The sequence below is a fragment of the Heterodontus francisci genome, chromosome 1 (assembly GCF_036365525.1).
Source record: "Heterodontus francisci isolate sHetFra1 chromosome 1, sHetFra1.hap1, whole genome shotgun sequence".
NCBI classification, from domain to species: Eukaryota; Metazoa; Chordata; class Chondrichthyes; order Heterodontiformes; family Heterodontidae; genus Heterodontus; species Heterodontus francisci.
This window is the reverse complement of record NC_090371.1, coordinates 172,357,728-172,376,285: the sequence shown is the minus strand read 5'-3', so window position 1 is coordinate 172,376,285 and position 18,558 is coordinate 172,357,728. Positions and strand designations below refer to the sequence as shown.

General features: G+C 41.5%; 11 non-coding genes across 11 annotated transcripts; all 11 read right to left on the bottom strand.

Moving 5' to 3' along the window:
- Positions 1-2,517: 2,517 nt before the first annotated feature.
- On the bottom strand, positions 2,518-2,588 carry trnag-gcc (transfer RNA glycine (anticodon GCC)). The gene has a single exon. It is a non-coding gene; the product is annotated as a tRNA-Gly (tRNA).
- Positions 2,589-4,016: 1,428 nt separating this feature from the next.
- On the bottom strand, positions 4,017-4,087 carry trnag-gcc (transfer RNA glycine (anticodon GCC)). The gene has a single exon. It is a non-coding gene; the product is annotated as a tRNA-Gly (tRNA).
- Positions 4,088-5,515: 1,428 nt separating this feature from the next.
- trnag-gcc (transfer RNA glycine (anticodon GCC)) lies at positions 5,516-5,586 on the bottom strand. The gene has a single exon. It is a non-coding gene; the product is annotated as a tRNA-Gly (tRNA).
- Positions 5,587-7,014: 1,428 nt separating this feature from the next.
- Positions 7,015-7,085, bottom strand: trnag-gcc (transfer RNA glycine (anticodon GCC)). The gene has a single exon. It is a non-coding gene; the product is annotated as a tRNA-Gly (tRNA).
- Positions 7,086-8,513: 1,428 nt separating this feature from the next.
- Positions 8,514-8,584, bottom strand: trnag-gcc (transfer RNA glycine (anticodon GCC)). The gene has a single exon. It is a non-coding gene; the product is annotated as a tRNA-Gly (tRNA).
- A 1,428-nt stretch (positions 8,585-10,012) lies between these two features.
- Positions 10,013-10,083, bottom strand: trnag-gcc (transfer RNA glycine (anticodon GCC)). The gene has a single exon. It is a non-coding gene; the product is annotated as a tRNA-Gly (tRNA).
- A 1,428-nt stretch (positions 10,084-11,511) lies between these two features.
- On the bottom strand, positions 11,512-11,582 carry trnag-gcc (transfer RNA glycine (anticodon GCC)). The gene has a single exon. It is a non-coding gene; the product is annotated as a tRNA-Gly (tRNA).
- Positions 11,583-13,010: 1,428 nt separating this feature from the next.
- Positions 13,011-13,081, bottom strand: trnag-gcc (transfer RNA glycine (anticodon GCC)). The gene has a single exon. It is a non-coding gene; the product is annotated as a tRNA-Gly (tRNA).
- Positions 13,082-14,509: 1,428 nt separating this feature from the next.
- Positions 14,510-14,580, bottom strand: trnag-gcc (transfer RNA glycine (anticodon GCC)). The gene has a single exon. It is a non-coding gene; the product is annotated as a tRNA-Gly (tRNA).
- A 1,428-nt stretch (positions 14,581-16,008) lies between these two features.
- On the bottom strand, positions 16,009-16,079 carry trnag-gcc (transfer RNA glycine (anticodon GCC)). Its single transcript has one exon. It is a non-coding gene; the product is annotated as a tRNA-Gly (tRNA).
- A 1,428-nt stretch (positions 16,080-17,507) lies between these two features.
- Positions 17,508-17,578, bottom strand: trnag-gcc (transfer RNA glycine (anticodon GCC)). Its single transcript has one exon. It is a non-coding gene; the product is annotated as a tRNA-Gly (tRNA).
- Positions 17,579-18,558: the final 980 nt, after the last annotated feature.

The following is an 18,558-nucleotide window of genomic DNA, read 5'->3' as shown; positions in this document are numbered from 1 at the left end:
TCACATTCTTCATCTACATTTACACTGAATAACCACATCCTCAAGAAACATTTACACTGAATTACCACATTCTTCATAACCATTTGCACCGATCTGCGCACATCCTTACTCTCCAGTTACACTGATCTGCACACGTCATTATTGATCACTGACACTGAATGGCCACATACGTCTTAGTCATTTACACTGATCTACTCACATTACTAATCTTCATTTGCACTGAACGAAAGCATACTTAATAAGCATTTACAAGGAATGAGCACGTTCTTAATATTCATTTGCACTGAATGACCAAATTCTTAATAACCATTTATAATGATCTACCCACGTCCTTTATAATTATTTCACCTGAGCGACAACATCATTATTAACCATTAAAACTGGACGCGCAATTCATTCTTAATCAGTTACACTGAATGGCCACATACGTCTTACTCATTTACACTGATCTACCTACATCCTTACTAACATAGCAATATGCGAATTAGGAGCAGGAGTAGCGCACTCGGCCCCACGAGTCTGTTGCGCCATTCAATAAGATCATGGCTGATCTGATTGTAACCTCGACTCCACATTCCCTCCTACCCCCATAATCTTTCACCCCCTTGCTTTTCAAGAATCTAGCAACCCTCTGCCTTAAAAATAGTTTGTGACTCTGCTTCACTGCCTTTTGAGGAAGAGAGTTCCAAAGACTCAGGACGCTGTGAGAGAAAAGATTTCTCCTCATCTATGCCTTAAATGGGCGACCCGTTATTTAAATAAGAAAGCAAGGGCTTCGATTCCCCAACAAAGGTCAACATAATTTCCATCTCCACCCTTTACAGGCCTCTGAGGATCAAGTCACCTGTTCCTCCTCGAAAGTCCCACAGACACAAAGCAATCCTGTCCAACCTTGCACCAGAAATTAACTCATCCACTGCAGCTGCTTGCATAATTATTTTGGCCTCAACCACTGCCTTCTTTCCATCAAGCAAGAGCCCAACACCACACACACTCTCGCCAAAACAAACACCAACTCTGCATTGACTGGGAATCTAATCCAGGCCTCCCACATGGCAAGCAAGAATTCTACCACTGAACCACGAATGCCTGGCCAGACTCAAAAGCTCAGCAGTTCCTTAAGAAGCATTTAGAGTGAATGACCTCATCCTTGATAACCATTTGCAGTGAATGACCACATGCTTAATAAGCATTTACACTGCTTGACCGTGTCCTTTACATGTCATTTACACAGGGTGTCCACATCGTTAAGAACCATTTACGCTGCATGACCACATCCTTCATAATCATTGACACTGATCTGCTCACATTCTTCATATTTCTTTACACTGAATGACCACTTCCTTCATTTTCATTTACCATCATCTACTTACATCCTTAATAAGCATTTACACTGTACGATTACATCCTCAATAAGTCTTTCCACTGATCTACCCAGATCCTGCATAATTATTTACACTGATGGCCACTTTCTTCATCTTCATTTATACTGAACTGCTCACATTCTTCATCTACATTTACACTGAATAACCACATCCTCAAGAAACATTTACACTGAATTACCACATTCTTCATAACCATTTGCACCGATCTGCGCACATCCTTACTCTCCAGTTACACTGATCTGCACACATCATTATTGATCACTTACACTGAATGGCCACATACGTCTTAGTCATTTACACTGATCTACTCACATTACTAATCTTCATTTGCACTGAACGAAAGCATACTTAATAAGCATTTACAAGGAATGAGCACGTTCTTAATATTCATTTGCACTGAATGACCACATTCTTAATAACCATTTATAATGATCTACCCACGTCCTCTATAATTATTTAACCTGAGCGACAACATCATTATTAAGCATTAAAACTGGACGCGCACATCATTCTTAATCAGTTACACTGAATGGCCACATACGTCTTACTCATTTACACTGATCTACCTACATCCTTACTAACATAGCAATATGCGAATTAGGAGCAGGAGTAGCGCACTCGGCCCCACGAGTCTGTTGCGCCATTCAATAAGATCATGGCTGATCTGATTGTAAACTCGACTCCACATTCCCTCCTACCCCCATAATCTTTCACCCCCTTGCTTTTCAAGAATCTAGCAGCCCTCTGCCTTAAAAATAGTTTGTGACTCTGCTTGCACTGCCTTTTGAGGAAGAGAGTTCCAAAGACTCAGGACCCTGTGAGAGAAAAGATTTCTCCTCATCTATGCCTTAAATGGGCGACCCGTTATTTAAATCAGAAAGCAAGGGCTTCGATTCCCCAACAAAGGTCAACATAATTTCCATCTCCACCCTTTACAGGCCTCTGAGGATCAATTCACCTGTTCCTCCTCGAAAGTCCCACAGACACAAAGCAATCCTGTCCAACCTTGCACCAGAAATTAACTCATCCACTGCAGCTCCTTGCATAATTATTATGACCTCAACCACTGCCTTCCTTCCATCAAGCAAGAGCCCAACACCACACACACTCTCGCCAAGACAAACACAAACTCTGCATTGACTGGGAATCGAACCCAGGCCTCCCACATGGCAAGCGAGAATTCTACCACTGAACCACCAATGCCCGACCAGACTCAAAATCGCAGCAGTTCCTTAAGAAGCATTTAGAGTGAATGACCTCATCCTTGAGAACCATTTGCAGTGAATGACCACATGCTTAATAAGCATTTACACTGCTTGACCGTGTCCTTTACATGTCATTTACACAGGGTGTCCACATCGTTAAGAACCATTTACGCTGCATGACCACATCCTTCATAATCATTGACACTGATCTGCTCACATTCTTCATATTTCTTTACACTGAATGACCACTTCCTTCATTTTCATTTACCATCATCTACTTCCATCCTTAATAAGCATTTACACTGCACGATTACATCCTCAATAAGTCTTTCCACTGATCTACCCAGATCCTGCATAATTATTTACACTGATGGCCACTTTCTTCATCTTCATTTATACTGAACTGCTCACATTCTTCATCTACATTTACACTGAATAACCACATCCTCAAGAAACATTTACACTGAATTACCACATTCTTCATAACCATTTGCACCGATCTGCGCACATCCTTACTCTCCAGTTACACTGATCTGCACACATCATTATTGATCACTTACACTGAATGGCCACATACGTCTTAGTCATTTACACTGATCTACTCACATTACTAATCTTCATTTGCACTGAACGAAAGCATACTTAATAAGCATTTACAAGGAATGAGCACGTTCTTAATATTCATTTGCACTGAATGACCACATTCTTAATAACCATTTATAATGATCTACCCACGTCCTCTATAATTATTTAACCTGAGCGACAACATCATTATTAAGCATTAAAACTGGACGCGCACATCATTCTTAATCAGTTACACTGAATGGCCACATACGTCTTACTCATTTACACTGATCTACCTACATCCTGACTAACATAGCAATATGCGAATTAGGAGCAGGAGTAGCGCACTCGGCCCCACGAGTCTGTTGCGCCATTCAATGAGATCATGGCTGATCTGATTGTAAACTCGACTCCACATTCCCTCCTACCCCCATAATCTTTCACCCCCTTGCTTTTCAAGAATCTAGCAGCCCTCTGCCTTAAAAATAGTTTGTGACTCTGCTTGCACTGCCTTTTGAGGAAGAGAGTTCCAAAGACTCAGGACCCTGTGAGAGAAAAGATTTCTCCTCATCTATGCCTTAAATGGGCGACCCGTTATTTAAATCAGAAAGCAAGGGCTTCGATTCCCCAACAAAGGTCAACATAATTTCCATCTCCACCCTTTACAGGCCTCTGAGGATCAATTCACCTGTTCCTCCTCGAAAGTCCCACAGACACAAAGCAATCCTGTCCAACCTTGCACCAGAAATTAACTCATCCACTGCAGCTCCTTGCATAATTATTATGACCTCAACCACTGCCTTCCTTCCATCAAGCAAGAGCCCAACACCACACACACTCTCGCCAAGACAAACACAAACTCTGCATTGACTGGGAATCGAACCCAGGCCTCCCACATGGCAAGCGAGAATTCTACCACTGAACCACCAATGCCTGGCCATACTTAAAAGCTCAGCAGTTCCTTAAGAAGCATTTAGAGTGAATGACCTCATCCTTGATAACCATTTGCAGTGAATGACCACATGCTTAATAAGCATTTACACTGCTTGACCGTGTCCTTTACATGTCATTTACACAGGGTGTCCACATCGATAAGAACCATTTACGCTGCATGACCACATCCTTCATAATCATTGACACTGATCTGCTCACATTCTTCATATTTCTTTACACTGAATGACCTCTTCCTTCATTTTCATTTACCATCATCTACTTACATCCTTAATAAGCATTTACACTGTACGATTACATCCTCAATAAGTCTTTCCACTGATCTACCCAGATCCTGCATAATTATTTACACTGATGGCCACTTTCTTCATCTTCATTTATACTGAACTGCTCACATTCTTCATCTACATTTACACTGAATAACCACATCCTCAAGAAACATTTACACTGAATTACCACATTCTTCATAACCATTTGCACCGATCTGCGCACATCCTTACTCTCCAGTTACACTGATCTGCACACATCATTATTGATCACTTACACTGAATGGCCACATACGTCTTAGTCATTTACACTGATCTACTCACATTACTAATCTTCATTTGCACTGAACGAAAGCATACTTAATAAGCATTTACAAGGAATGAGCACGTTCTTAATATTCATTTGCACTGAATGACCAAATTCTTAATAACTATTTATAATGATCTACCCACGTCCTTTATAATTATTTAACCTGAGCGACAACATCATTATTAAGCATTAAAACTGGACGCGCACATCATTCTTAATCAGTTACACTGAATGGCCACATACGTCTTACTCATTTACACTGATCTACCTACATCCTTACTAACATAGCAATATGCGAATTAGGAGCAGGAGCAGCGCACTCGGCCCCACGAGTCTGTTGCGCCATTCAATAAGATCATGGCTGATCTGATTGTAACCTCGACTCCACATTCCCTCCTACCCCCATAATCTTCCACCCCCTTGCTTTTCAAGAATCTAGCAACCCTCTGCCTTAAAAATAGTTTGTGACTCTGCTTGCACTGCCTTTTGAGGAAGAGAGTTCCAAAGACTCAGGACCCTGTGAGAGAAAAGATTTCTCCTCATCTATGCCTTAAATGGGCGACCCGTTATTTAAATCAGAAAGCAAGGGCTTCGATTCCCCAACAAAGGTCAACATAATTTCCGACTCCACCCTTCACAGGCCTCTGAGGATCAAGTCACCTGTTCCTCCTCGAAAGTCCCACAGACACAAAGCAATCCTGTCCAAGCTTGCACCAGAAATTAACTCATCCACTGCAGCTGCTTGCATAATTATTTTGACCTCAACCACTGCCTTCCTTCCATCAAGCAAGAGCCCAACACCACACACACTCTCACCAAGACAAACACCAACTCTGCATTGACTGGGAATCGAACCCAGGCCTCCCACATGGCAAGCGAGAATTCTACCACTGAACCACCAATGCCCGACCAGACTCAAAATCGCAGCAGTTCCTTAAGAAGCATTTAGAGTGAATGACCTCATCCTTGAGAACCATTTGCAGTGAATGACCACATGCTTAATAAGCATTTACACTGCTTGACCGTGTCCTTTACATGTCATTTACACAGGGTGTCCACATCGATAAGAACCATTTACGCTGCATGACCACATCCTTCATAATCATTGACACTGATCTGCTCACATTCTTCATATTTCTTTACACTGAATGACCTCTTCCTTCATTTTCATTTACCATCATCTACTTACATCCTTAATAAGCATTTACACTGTACGATTACATCCTCAATAAGTCTTTCCACTGATCTACCCAGATCCTGCATAATTATTTACACTGATGGCCACTTTCTTCATCTTCATTTATACTGAACTGCTCACATTCTTCATCTACATTTACACTGAATAACCACATCCTCAAGAAACATTTACACTGAATTACCACATTCTTCATAACCATTTGCACCGATCTGCGCACATCCTTACTCTCCAGTTACACTGATCTGCACACATCATTATTGATCACTTACACTGAATGGCCACATACGTCTTAGTCATTTACACTGATCTACTCACATTACTAATCTTCATTTGCACTGAACGAAAGCATACTTAATAAGCATTTACAAGGAATGAGCACGTTCTTAATATTCATTTGCACTGAATGACCAAATTCTTAATAACTATTTATAATGATCTACCCACGTCCTTTATAATTATTTAACCTGAGCGACAACATCATTATTAAGCATTAAAACTGGACGCGCACATCATTCTTAATCAGTTACACTGAATGGCCACATACGTCTTACTCATTTACACTGATCTACCTACATCCTTACTAACATAGCAATATGCGAATTAGGAGCAGGAGCAGCGCACTCGGCCCCACGAGTCTGTTGCGCCATTCAATAAGATCATGGCTGATCTGATTGTAACCTCGACTCCACATTCCCTCCTACCCCCATAATCTTCCACCCCCTTGCTTTTCAAGAATCTAGCAACCCTCTGCCTTAAAAATAGTTTGTGACTCTGCTTGCACTGCCTTTTGAGGAAGAGAGTTCCAAAGACTCAGGACCCTGTGAGAGAAAAGATTTCTCCTCATCTATGCCTTAAATGGGCGACCCGTTATTTAAATCAGAAAGCAAGGGCTTCGATTCCCCAACAAAGGTCAACATAATTTCCGACTCCACCCTTCACAGGCCTCTGAGGATCAAGTCACCTGTTCCTCCTCGAAAGTCCCACAGACACAAAGCAATCCTGTCCAAGCTTGCACCAGAAATTAACTCATCCACTGCAGCTGCTTGCATAATTATTTTGACCTCAACCACTGCCTTCCTTCCATCAAGCAAGAGCCCAACACCACACACACTCTCACCAAGACAAACACCAACTCTGCATTGACTGGGAATCGAACCCAGGCCTCCCACATGGCAAGCGAGAATTCTACCACTGAACCACCAATGCCCGACCAGACTCAAAATCGCAGCAGTTCCTTAAGAAGCATTTAGAGTGAATGACCTCATCCTTGAGAACCATTTGCAGTGAATGACCACATGCTTAATAAGCATTTACACTGCTTGACCGTGTCCTTTACATGTCATTTACACAGGGTGTCCACATCGTTAGGAACCATTTACGCTGCATGACCACATCCTTCATAATCATTGACACTGATCTGCTCACATTCTTCATATTTCTTTACACTGAATGACCACTTCCTTCATTTTCATTTACCATCATCTACTTACATCCTTAATAAGCATTTACACTGCACGATCACATCCTCAATAAGTCTTTCCACTGATCTACCCAGATCCTGCATAATTATTTACACTGATGGCCACTTTCTTCATCTTCATTTATACTGAACTGCTCACATTCTTCATCTACATTTACACTGAATAACCACATCCTCAAGAAACATTTACACTGAATTACCACATTCTTCATAACCATTTGCACCGATCTGCGCACATCCTTACTCTCCAGTTACACTGATCTGCACACGTCATTATTGATCACTGACACTGAATGGCCACATACGTCTTAGTCATTTACACTGATCTACTCACATTACTAATCTTCATTTGCACTGAACGAAAGCATACTTAATAAGCATTTACAAGGAATGAGCACGTTCTTAATATTCATTTGCACTGAATGACCAAATTCTTAATAACCATTTATAATGATCTACCCACGTCCTTTATAATTATTTCACCTGAGCGACAACATCATTATTAACCATTAAAACTGGACGCGCAATTCATTCTTAATCAGTTACACTGAATGGCCACATACGTCTTACTCATTTACACTGATCTACCTACATCCTTACTAACATAGCAATATGCGAATTAGGAGCAGGAGTAGCGCACTCGGCCCCACGAGTCTGTTGCGCCATTCAATAAGATCATGGCTGATCTGATTGTAACCTCGACTCCACATTCCCTCCTACCCCCATAATCTATCACCCCCTTGCTTTTCAAGAACCTAGCAACCCTCTGCCTTAAAAATAGTTTGTGACTCTGCTTGCACTGCCTTTTGAGGAAGAGAGTTCCAAAGACTCAGGACCCTGTGAGAGAAATGATTTATCCTCATCTCTGCCTTAAATGGGCGACCCGTTATTTAAATCAGAAAGCAAGGGCTTCGATTCCCCAACAAAGGTCAACATAATTTCCATCTCCACCCTTTTCAGGCCTCTGAGGATCAAGTCACCTGTTCCTCCTCGAAAGTCCCACAGACACAAAGCAATCCTGTCTAACCTTGCACCAGAAATTAACTCACCCACTGCAGCTGCTTGCATAATTATTATGGCCTCAACCACTGCCTTCCTCCCAGAAAGCAAGAGCCCAACACCACACACACTCTCACCAAGACAAACACCAACTCTGCATTGACTGGGAATCGAACCCAGGCCTCCCACATGGCAAGCAAGAATTCTACCACTGAACCACCAATGCCTGGCCATACTTAAAAGCTCAGCAGTTCCTTAAGAAGCATTTAGAGTGAATGACCTCATCCTTGATAACCATTTGCAGTGAATGACCACATGCTTAATAAGCATTTACACTGCTTGACCGTGTCCTTTACATGTCATTTACACAGGGTGTCCACATCGTTAAGAACCATTTACGCTGCATGACCACATCCTTCATAATCATTGACACTGATCTGCTCACATTCTTCATATTTCTTTACACTGAATGACCACTTCCTTCATTTTCATTTACCATCATCTACTTACATCCTTAATAAGCATTTACACTGCACGATTACATCCTCAATAAGTCTTTCCACTGATCTACCCAGATCCTGCATAATTATTTACACTGATGGCCACTTTCTTCATCTTCATTTATACTGAACTGCTCACATTCTTCATCTACATTTACACTGAATAACCACATCCTCAAGAAACATTTACACTGAATTACCACATTCTTCATAACCACTTGCACCGATCTGCGCACATCCTTACTCTCCAGTTACACTGATCTGCACACGTCATTATTGATCACTGACACTGAATGGCCACATACGTCTTAGTCATTTACACTGATCTACTCACATTACTAATCTTCATTTGCACTGAACGAAAGCATACTTAATAAGCATTTACAAGGAATGAGCACGTTCTTAATATTCATTTGCATTGAATGACCAAATTCTTAATAACCATTTATAATGATCTACCCACGTCCTTTATAATTATTTAACCTGAGTGACAACATCATTATTAAGCATTAAAACTGGACGCGCACATCATTCTTAATCAGTTACACTGAATGGCCACATACGTCTTACTCATTTACACTGATCTACCTACATCCTTACTAACATAGCAATATGCGAATTAGGAGCAGGAGTAGCGCACTCGGCCCCACGAGTCTGTTGCGCCATTCAATAAGATCATGGCTGATCTGATTGTAACCTCGACTCCACATTCCCTCCTACCCCCATAATCTTTCACCCCCTTGCTTTTCAAGAATCTAGCAACCCTCTGCCTTAAAAATAGTTTGTGACTCTGCTTGCACTGCCTTTTGAGGAAGAGAGTTCCAAAGACTCAGGACCCTGTGAGAGAAAAGATTTCTCCTCATCTGTGCCTTAAATGGGCGACCCGTTATTTAAATCAGAAAGCAAGGGCTTCGATTCCCCAACAAAGGTCAACATAATTTCCATCTCCACCCTTAACAGGCCTCTGAGGATCAAGACACCTGTTCCTCCGAGAAAGTCCCACAGACACAAAGCAATCCTGTCCAACCTTGCACCAGAAATTAACTCATCCACTGCAGCTCCTTGCATAATTATTTTGGCCTCAACCACTGCCTTCCTCCCAGAAAGCAAGAGCCCAACACCACACACACTCTCGCCAAGACAAACACCAACTCTGCATTGACTGGGAATCGAACCCAGGCCTCCCACATGGCAAGCGAGAATTCTACCACTGAACCACCAATGCCTGGCCATACTTCAAACCTCAGCAGTTCCTTAAGAAGCATTTAGAGTGAATGACCTCATCCTTGATCACCATTTGCAGTGAATGACCACATGCTTAATAAGCATTTACACTGCTTGACCGTATCCTTTACATGTCATTTACACAGGGTGTCCACATCGTTAAGAACCATTTACGCTGCATGACCACATCCTTCATAATCATTGACACTGATCTGCTCACATTCTTCATATTTCTTTACACTGAATGACCACTTCCTTCATTTTCATTTACCATCATCTACTTACATCCTTAATAAGCATTTACACTGCACGATTACATCCTCAATAAGTCTTTCCACTGATCTACCCAGATCCTGCATAATTATTTACACTGATGGCCACTTTCTTCATCTTCATTTATACTGAACTGCGCACATTCTTCATCTACATTTACACTGAATAACCACATCCTCAAGAAACATTTACACTGAATTACCACATTCTTCATAACCACTTGCACCGATCTGCGCACATCCTTACTCTCCAGTTACACTGATCTGCACACATCATTATTGATCACTTACACTGAATGGCCACATACGTCTTAGTCATTTACACTGATCTACTCACATTACTAATCTTCATTTGCACTGAACGAAAGCATACTTAATAAGCATTTACAAGGAATGAGCACGTTCTTAATATTCATTTGCATTGAATGACCAAATTCTTAATAACCATTTATAATGATCTACCCACGTCCTTTATAATTATTTAACCTGAGTGACAACATCATTATTAAGCATTAAAACTGGACGCGCACATCATTCTTAATCAGTTACACTGAATGGCCACATACGTCTTCCTCATTTACACTGATCTACCTACATCCTTACTAACACAGCAATATGCGAATTAGGAGCAGGAGTAGCGCACTCGGCCCCACGAGTCTGTTGCGCCATTCAATAAGATCATGGCTGATCTGATTGTAACCTCGACTCCACATTCCCTCCTACCCCCATAATCTATCACCCCCTTGCTTTTCAAGAACCTAGCAACCCTCTGCCTTAAAAATAGTTTGTGACTCTGCTTGCACTGCCTTTTGAGGAAGAGAGTTCCAAAGACTCAGGACCCTGTGAGAGAAATGATTTATCCTCATCTCTGCCTTAAATGGGCGACCCGTTATTTAAATCAGAAAGCAAGGGCTTCGATTCCCCAACAAAGGTCAACATAATTTCCATCTCCACCCTTTTCAGGCCTCTGAGGATCAAGTCACCTGTTCCTCCTCGAAAGTCCCACAGACACAAAGCAATCCTGTCCAACCTTGCACCAGAAATTAACTCACCCACTGCAGCTGCTTGCATAATTATTATGGCCTCAACCACTGCCTTCCTCCCAGAAAGCAAGAGCCCAACACCACACACACTCTCACCAAGACAAACACCAACTCTGCATTGACTGGGAATCGAACCCAGGCCTCCCACATGGCAAGCAAGAATTCTACCACTGAACCACCAATGCCTGGCCATACTTAAAAGCTCAGCAGTTCCTTAAGAAGCATTTAGAGTGAATGACCTCATCCTTGATAACCATTTGCAGTGAATGACCACATGCTTAATAAGCATTTACACTGCTTGACCGTGTCCTTTACATGTCATTTACACAGGGTGTCCACATCGTTAAGAACCATTTACGCTGCATGACCACATCCTTCATAATCATTGACACTGATCTGCTCACATTCTTCATATTTCTTTACACTGAATGACCACTTCCTTCATTTTCATTTACCATCATCTACTTACATCCTTAATAAGCATTTACACTGTACGATTACATCCTCAATAAGTCTTTCCACTGATCTACCCAGATCCTGCATAATTATTTACACTGATGGCCACTTTCTTCATCTTCATTTATACTGAACTGCTCACATTCTTCATCTACATTTACACTGAATAACCACATCCTCAAGAAACATTTACACTGAATTACCACATTCTTCATAACCACTTGCACCGATCTGCGCACATCCTTACTCTCCAGTTACACTGATCTGCACACGTCATTATTGATCACTGACACTGAATGGCCACATACGTCTTAGTCATTTACACTGATCTACTCACATTACTAATCTTCATTTGCACTGAACGAAAGCATACTTAATAAGCATTTACAAGGAATGAGCACGTTCTTAATATTCATTTGCATTGAATGACCAAATTCTTAATAACCATTTATAATGATCTACCCACGTCCTTTATAATTATTTAACCTGAGTGACAACATCATTATTAAGCATTAAAACTGGACGCGCACATCATTCTTAATCAGTTACACTGAATGGCCACATACGTCTTCCTCATTTACACTGATCTACCTACATCCTTACTAACACAGCAATATGCGAATTAGGAGCAGGAGTAGCGCACTCGGCCCCACGCGTCTGTTGCGCCATTCAATAAGATCATGGCTGATCTGATTGTAACCTCGACTCCACATTCCCTCCTACCCCCATAATCTTTCACCCCCTTGCTTTTCAAGAATCTAGCAACCCTCTGCCTTAAAAATAGTTTGTGACTCTGCTTGCACTGACTTTTGAGGAAGAGAGTTACAAAGACTCAGGACCCTGTGAGAGAAAAGATTTATCCTCATCTCTGCCTTAAATGGGCGACCCGTTATTTAAATCAGAAAGCAAGGGCTTCGATTCCCCAACAAAGGTCAACATAATTTCCATCTCCACCCTTTTCAGGCCTCTGAGGATCAAGTCACCTGTTCCTCCTCGAAAGTCCCACAGACACAAAGCAATCCTGTCCAACCTTGCACCAGAAATTAACTCACCCACTGCAGCTGCTTGCATAATTATTATGGCCTCAACCACTGCCTTCCTCCCAGAAAGCAAGAGCCCAACACCACACACACTCTCGCCAAGACAAACACCAACTCTGCATTGACTGGGAATCGAACCCAGGCCTCCCACATGGCAAGCAAGAATTCTACCACTGAACCACCAATGCCTGGCCATACTTAAAAGCTCAGCAGTTCCTTAAGAAGCATTTAGAGTGAATGACCTCATCCTTGATAACCATTTGCAGTGAATGACCACATGCTTAATAAGCATTTACACTGCTTGACCGTGTCCTTTACATGTCATTTACACAGGGTGTCCACATCGTTAAGAACCATTTACGCTGCATGACCACATCCTTCATAATCATTGACACTGATCTGCTCACATTCTTCATATTTCTTTACACTGAATGACCACTTCCTTCATTTTCATTTACCATCATCTACTTACATCCTTAATAAGCATTTACACTGCACGATTACATCCTCAATAAGTCTTTCCACTGATCTACCCAGATCCTGCATAATTATTTACACTGATGGCCACTTTCTTCATCTTCATTTATACTGAACTGCTCACATTCTTCATCTACATTTACACTGAATAACCACATCCTCAAGAAACATTTACACTGAATTACCACATTCTTCATAACCACTTGCACCGATCTGCGCACATCCTTACTCTCCAGTTACACTGATCTGCACACATCATTATTGATCACTTACACTGAATGGCCACATACGTCTTAGTCATTTACACTGATCTACTCACATTACTAATCTTCATTTGCACTGAACGAAAGCATACTTAATAAGCATTTACAAGGAATGAGCACGTTCTTAATATTCATTTGCATTGAATGACCAAATTCTTAATAACCATTTATAATGATCTACCCACGTCCTTTATAATTATTTAACCTGAGTGACAACATCATTATTAAGCATTAAAACTGGACGCGCACATCATTCTTAATCAGTTACACTGAATGGCCACATACGTCTTCCTCATTTACACTGATCTACCTACATCCTTACTAACACAGCAATATGCGAATTAGGAGCAGGAGTAGCGCACTCGGCCCCACGAGTCTGTTGCGCCATTCAATAAGATCATGGCTGATCTGATTGTAACCTCGACTCCACATTCCCTCCTACCCCCATAATCTATCACCCCCTTGCTTTTCAAGAACCTAGCAACCCTCTGCCTTAAAAATAGTTTGTGACTCTGCTTGCACTGCCTTTTGAGGAAGAGAGTTCCAAAGACTCAGGACCCTGTGAGAGAAAAGATTTATCCTCATCTCTGCCTTAAATGGGCGACCCGTTATTTAAATCAGAAAGCAAGGGCTTCGATTCCCCAACAAAGGTCAACATAATTTCCATCTCCACCCTTTTCAGGCCTCTGAGGATCAAGTCACCTGTTCCTCCTCGAAAGTCCCACAGACACAAAGCAATCCTGTCCAACCTTGCACCAGAAATTAACTCACCCACTGCAGCTGCTTGCATAATTATTATGGCCTCAACCACTGCCTTCCTCCCAGAAAGCAAGAGCCCAACACCACACACACTCTCACCAAGACAAACACCAACTCTGCATTGACTGGGAATCGAACCCAGGCCTCCCACATGGCAAGCAAGAATTCTACCACTGAACCACCAATGCCTGGCCATACTTAAAAGCTCAGCAGTTCCTTAAGAAGCATTTAGAGTGAATGACCTCATCCTTGATAACCATTTGCAGTGAATGACCACATGCTTAATAAGCATTTACACTGCTTGACCGTGTCCTTTACATGTCATTTACACAGGGTGTCCACATCGTTAAGAACCATTTACGCTGCATGACCACATCCTTCATAATCATTGACACTGATCTGCTCACATTCTTCATATTTCTTTACACTGAATGACCACTTCCTTCATTTTCATTTACCATCATCTACTTACATCCTTAATAAGCATTTACACTGCACGATTACATCCTCAATAAGTCTTTCCACTGATCTACCCAGATCCTGCATAATTATTTACACTGATGGCCACTTTCTTCATCTTCATTTATACTGAACTGCTCACATTCTTCATCTACATTTACACTGAATAACCACATCCTCAAGAAACATTTACACTGAATTACCACATTCTTCATAACCACTTGCACCGATCTGCGCACATCCTTACTCTCCAGTTACACTGATCTGCACACGTCATTATTGATCACTGACACTGAATGGCCACATACGTCTTAGTCATTTACACTGATCTACTCACATTACTAATCTTCATTTGCACTGAACGAAAGCATACTTAATAAGCATTTACAAGGAATGAGCACGTTCTTAATATTCATTTGCATTGAATGACCAAATTCTTAATAACCATTTATAATGATCTACCCACGTCCTTTATAATTATTTAACCTGAGTGACAACATCATTATTAAGCATTAAAACTGGACGCGCACATCATTCTTAATCAGTTACACTGAATGGCCACATACGTCTTCCTCATTTACACTGATCTACCTACATCCTTACTAACACAGCAATATGCGAATTAGGAGCAGGAGTAGCGCACTCGGCCCCACGCGTCTGTTGCGCCATTCAATAAGATCATGGCTGATCTGATTGTAACCTCGACTCCACATTCCCTCCTACCCCCATAATCTTTCACCCCCTTGCTTTTCAAGAATCTAGCAACCCTCTGCCTTAAAAATAGTTTGTGACTCTGCTTGCACTGACTTTTGAGGAAGAGAGTTACAAAGACTCAGGACCCTGTGAGAGAAAAGATTTATCCTCATCTCTGCCTTAAATGGGCGACCCGTTATTTAAATCAGAAAGCAAGGGCTTCGATTCCCCAACAAAGGTCAACATAATTTCCATCTCCACCCTTTTCAGGCCTCTGAGGATCAAGTCACCTGTTCCTCCTCGAAAGTCCCACAGACACAAAGCAATCCTGTCCAACCTTGCACCAGAAATTAACTCACCCACTGCAGCTGCTTGCATAATTATTATGGCCTCAACCACTGCCTTCCTCCCAGAAAGCAAGAGCCCAACACCACACACACTCTCACCAAGACAAACACCAACTCTGCATTGACTAGGAATCGAACCCAGGCCTCCCACATGGCAAGCAAGAATTCTACCACTGAACCACCAATGCCTGGCCATACTTAAAAGCTCAGCAGTTCCTTAAGAAGCATTTAGAGTGAATGACCTCATCCTTGATAACCATTTGCAGTGAATGACCACATGCTTAATAAGCATTTACACTGCTTGACCGTGTCCTTTACATGTCATTTACACAGGGTGTCCACATCGTTAAGAACCATTTACGCTGCATGACCACATCCTTCATAATCATTGACACTGATCTGCTCACATTCTTCATATTTCTTTACACTGAATGACCACTTCCTTCATTTTCATTTACCATCATCTACTTACATCCTTAATAAGCATTTACACTGCACGATTACATCCTCAATAAGTCTTTCCACTGATCTACCCAGATCCTGCATAATTATTTACACTGATGGCCACTTTCTTCATCTTCATTTATACTGAACTGCTCACATTCTTCATCTACATTTACACTGAATAACCACATCCTCAAGAAACATTTACACTGAATTACCACATTCTTCATAACCACTTGCACCGATCTGCGCACATCCTTACTCTCCAGTTACACTGATCTGCACACGTCATTATTGATCACTGACACTGAATGGCCACATACGTCTTAGTCATTTACACTGATCTACTCACATTACTAATCTTCATTTGCACTGAACGAAAGCATACTTAATAAGCATTTACAAGGAATGAGCACGTTCTTAATATTCATTTGCATTGAATGACCAAATTCTTAATAACCATTTATAATGATCTACCCACGTCCTTTATAATTATTTAACCTGAGTGACAACATCATTATTAAGCATTAAAACTGGACGCGCACATCATTCTTAATCAGTTACACTGAATGGCCACATACGTCTTACTCATTTACACTGATCTACCTACATCCTTACTAACACAGCAATATGCGAATTAGGAGCAGGAGTAGCGCACTCGGCCCCACGCGTCTGTTGCGCCATTCAATAAGATCATGGCTGATCTGATTGTAACCTCGACTCCACATTCCCTCCTACCCCCATAATCTTTCACCCCCTTGCTTTTCAAGAATCTAGCAACCCTCTGCCTTAAAAATAGTTTGTGACTCTGCTTGCACTGACTTTTGAGGAAGAGAGTTACAAAGACTCAGGACCCTGTGAGAGAAAAGATTTATCCTCATCTCTGCCTTAAATGGGCGACCCGTTATTTAAATCAGAAAGCAAGGGCTTCGATTCCCCAACAAAGGTCAACATAATTTCCATCTCCACCCTTTTCAGGCCTCTGAGGATCAAGTCACCTGTTCCTCCTCGAAAGTCCCACAGACACAAAGCAATCCTGTCCAACCTTGCACCAGAAATTAACTCACCCACTGCAGCTGCTTGCATAATTATTATGGCCTCAACCACTGCCTTCCTCCCAGAAAGCAAGAGCCCAACACCACACACACTCTCACCAAGACAAACACCAACTCTGCATTGACTGGGAATCGAACCCAGGCCTCCCACATGGCAAGCAAGAATTCCACCACTGAACCACCAATGCCTGGCCATACTTAAAAGCTCAGCAGTTCCTTAAGAAGCATTTAGAGTGAATGACCTCATCCTTGATAACCATTTGCAGTGAATGACCACATGCTTAATAAGCATTTACACTGCTTGACCGTGTCCTTTACATGTCATTTACACAGGGTGTCCACATCGTTAAGAACCATTTACGCTGCATGACCACATCCTTCATAATCATTGACACTGATCTGCTCACATTCTTCATATTTCTTTACACTGAATGACCACTTCCTTCATTTTCATTTACCATCATCTACTTACATCCTTAATAAGCATTTACACTGCACGATTACATCCTCAATAAGTCTTTCCACTGATCTACCCAGATCCTGCATAATTATTTACACTGATGGCCACTTTCTTCATCTTCATTTATACTGAACTGCGCACATTCTTCATCTACATTTACACTGAATAACCACATCCTCAAGAAACATTTACACTGAATTACCACATTCTTCATAACCACTTGCACCGATCTGCGCACATCCTTACTCTCCAGTTACACTGATCTGCACACATCATTATTGATCACTTACACTGAATGGCCACATACGTCTTAGTCATTTACACTGATCTACTCACATTACTAATCTTCATTTGCACTGAACGAAAGCATACTTAATAAGCATTTACAAGGAATGAGCACGTTCTTAATATTCATTTGCATTGAATGACCAAATTCTTAATAACCATTTATAATGATCTACCCACGTCCTTTATAATTATTTAACCTGAGTGACAACATCATTATTAAGCATTAAAACTGGACGCGCACATCATTCTTAATCAGTTACACTGAATGGCCACATACGTCTTCCTCATTTACACTGATCTACCTACATCCTTACTAACACAGCAATATGCGAATTAGGAGCAGGAGTAGCGCACTCGGCCCCACGAGTCTGTTGCGCCATTCAATAAGATCATGGCTGATCTGATTGTAACCTCGACTCC